A 3,890-nucleotide genomic window follows, 5' to 3' on the forward strand; every position below is an offset into this window, starting at 1 on the left:
TGGTTGTTTCCCTGACTCTGGTTCTGAGAAGGATAAGTCCTGCAGAACCTTGCAGTGTGTCCCCTTCGGTTGCAACTGGTGCAATGGAACTCCTTACATTCTCCATGGTGATGGAAGCTGCACTTATTGCACTTGGGATGATTACCGGAATAGGGTCTTGAAGTATTTGAAGCAGCTGAGGCTGGAGCATGTGATGTGACTGGTACCGGCGCAGTGACAGCGTGAACTGCCACCGTTTGCTGCTTTTTAGAGGTCTCGGGACCCTGGCGCCCCTTCCTCTTGTTGTTCCATCCTTTCTTACCATCACTCTCCTTCTTCTTCTCAGTCTCTACCGGTTTCTCGCCCTTTTTGTGGTTATGATCATATAGCCTCTTTGCCAATCTCTTCGCACTGTCAAAAGTTTCAGGGTTCGCAGCTATCACATTCCCTTGAATGGGGGATGTCAGTCCCCAAATGAATCGTTCAATCTTCTTCCCCTCTGATGTGATCATACCCGGGCACAACAGAGATAGTTCGTTGAATCTCAATATGTAAGCATCGATGTTCCCATTCTGCACCGTGAGATTCCATAGTTCCTGCTCCATCTTCTGTATTTCGCCTCGGGGGCAGTACTCAGCCGTCAACATCTCTTTCATCTCTGCCCAGGGAATAGAGTTGGCGACAGGGAGTGTCATAGCTTCCACATGACCATTCCACCAAGTGAGTGCTTGGTCCACAAAAGTGCAGGCCGCGAACTTCACTTTCATCTGCTCGGGGCACTCGCATATCTCGAATACCGACTCTACCTTCTCGATCCATCGCTTTAGGGCGATCACTCCTCCGGTACCGTTGAAAGTTCGGGGTTTAGCGTTCGCAAAATCCTTGTAGGTGCACGTTTTAGTGAGTCCTTGGTTCGTCCCGTTGTTCGAACTTCCGGATCCTTGCCCGTTACCTCCTCCGTTGTTCCCTCGGTGAAGTTGTGCCATAGCCGCTGTGACTGTAGCAGACACGGCTGCCTGGAAAGCAGTGGAGTCAACTTCCGGCGGGGTTGGTTCGGGATTTCCGCGAGTAGCTGGGCGAGGCATCTTTCTGTCATGAAACGGAAAGATGTTGAGTGTACGTGGTTTCCGTGAGGTGGCGACTCTACTAACTAGGTGTATGGTGCGAACCTAAACATTACTATCATCAAGCATGCAATCATAATGTCTCAACACATAGCAACTGAGAATAATTTAGCAAAACACACAAAAGTTTATTAATATTATCCGCATTTAGTACAAGAAAATTTGCTCGTAGGAGCATACATAAGTAACGCTAATCCGACAGCATAACGGCTCCATGAGTAGTGTAGTCACTTAAACATAGAGCCGGAGTACATAACATAGTTCCTAATAACCTACTATGATAAGTCTATTCCTAACCGTGATGAGCTGCGTCAGGAGGTGGTGCCGAAGTCATATGCCGAAATGTTGCGCCAGCAGCTGCGCCATCTCTGCCATGTCTCCTATAACTTCATCCCTCTCGTGCTCTGCTCTCACTGCCCGAGCCTCCATAGTATACAGCTGTTGTCGCAGTGCGGCGATCTCAGCTTCGAGGGAACGGTTCTCCCTTGGGGGGTTCGCTGGTGGAGCGGGGTGATCTGGTTGTGCCTCGTCCTCGCATGGCGGGATGGGGTCCTGGCCCCCGATCTGACCCTCCTCGTCGTCATCGTCGACCTCTCCAAATTCGTGGTCGGTGTCTATATATTCGTCGGGTTCGACGTCGTGTGCTTCTCCTGGATTCTCTCCCGGTTCATCCACCAGCATCCCGTGAGCTACTAAGGCCTGATGAAACTGGATACCCGGCTGCTCCTCCTCAGGCTCCTCCTCCTCCTCTAGCCACCCGTTGTTTCCCTGATTAGGGAAGTAGGGGTCTCCCGGGTGATGAAAACCAGCCATGCTGTCTGCGCGAGTACGTAATTATGCTACATTATCCTAGGATGCTATATCTATCATACATACTAAGCAACATTCTCTTTTCGGGTGATAAAAGGTATAGTGTTAGGTGCCCTGGCTATCCCGATCTCGTCAAGACGTGTGTTAATTTTACCTTGGAGAGAATGTAGTTGATCAGGCTACATTCACTCCTTGGTATCACTAAGAACAGTCCCGAATTAACCGAGATACCAGTGTTATTGTGTTTGATTCAGCGTTGGATCTTTATTCCTAATACAAGCAAGTGTGTTTTATTTACTTGTTCTGTTCAGAGTTATGTTAGTCCCTCTTTTTGGTTTATAGTTGCATATCAATGTATGGCTCGACATGCTAGTTCACTATAAACAAAGCTCTGATACCAACCTGTCACACCCCCGAACCAGACGGCGGAAACGTCCGGGGGCTGTCGTGACTCAATTGAATACCATAACATTGAATATATATGAAACATAACAACATTCGTCACCATTCATCAACATAGTACAACCAGTAGTGTTTACATATCATACATTGTTTAAACATTACATTCCCCAAAAATTAATTTGTTCAATTCATACAAAAATAAACTGCAACCGTCACTGAATGTGATTTCCCTTGATTCACTGGTTCCCTGAGAATACAAGTATTTTGAAAAACGTCAACATATGAAATGTTGGTGAGTTCATAAGTAGTGTTTGAAATCGAATGTTTGTATTGTTTGAAGAACCACCAGAAAATCCGATATTTTCTGAAAAGATAAGCCTTTGAAAACATTTGTGAAGATCCATAGGTATGCTTGTTTGATTCTATACTTGTAAAAAAATGTTCATTGAAAATGTATGCATTTCAAATTTGTAAGTATTGAAAACCCTAGGAAAACCCGATGTTCTCCTAGTTCCTTGAATTACGTGATGTTACATTGAAACCATTGCATAGCGTATAGTGTCAGTCCCAGGCGACGTTGGAAGGTTCTCGAGCAGGATTATTTACTACAAACCCGCGTTACACAAACACCCAGTTTATAGTTATACTAACGACTCCGAAGGCGTCGTCAGTACTAATCGCGTTATCCAATCGCCCTGACTAGGTGTAGTCCCACATCCGAAGAGAAAGAGGTCACGAAGACCCCGGTAACTCCATTAGCCGGTTGGGGATAAAATGTACGAGGGGTCCCCGACCCGCCTCGCATGAAATGTAGACTTTACTAGCAATACCAAAGGACCCTTGGGGACCGGTGGTATACAAGCCATTGAAAGTCCATTTACGTTGTGTCGGATCGGTAAAACCCAACACACCGTAAAAAAAAATGTCTTCGGGCCTTAAGATCAGGTCATTGGGCTAGCTAGGCTCAACGAACAAGATTTTACACTTGTGGGGCCCAAAGATGGTGCGTAGACGTCTGTGCACACTCGCATGTATATGTATTACCAAACGTTACTTGTATGAATCGTAGTGTCGTAGTGTTAGTAGTTGTAGATTTCTATTGGCTCGAGACCGAGCCAATTCGTTTAACAACGACTTTTGGGTATTGTAATGTATTGTATTTCGTCGATAGTCGCGGTGCCATTATTTGATCAAATTGTGTACATTGAACTAGCCTTGAAATATTCCTGTTTTCAGCCCCTCATTATTTGTAAAATTTACATTTTCAACCCTTTTTATTAAATGCTTCCCGGTTTGGTCCTTAAACTATTTTTCTTGACATTTTAACACCAAAAATTATTGAAATTAATATTTTTCAACATATTTTTCATAAAAACAGTTTAAGTCCTTAAAAATGCAGTTTTCTCGGTTTTAATCCCTTCTTTTCGCAACTTTGACAATTTTGGCCCAAATTGGAAAATTTTTGCAACTTTGGTCCTTTTTAAATTTAAAAAGCATTTTAAACCTTTGAAAAGGATTTGGAACACTTATAGTCCACTGTTTTACAGAAAGTTATAGTTTTGGCCCTCCAAAACA

Source organism: Lactuca serriola, chromosome 2 (assembly GCF_051521515.1).
Source record: "Lactuca serriola cultivar US96UC23 chromosome 2, Lser_US96UC23_V15, whole genome shotgun sequence".
Lineage (NCBI taxonomy): Eukaryota > Viridiplantae > Streptophyta > Magnoliopsida > Asterales > Asteraceae > Lactuca > Lactuca serriola.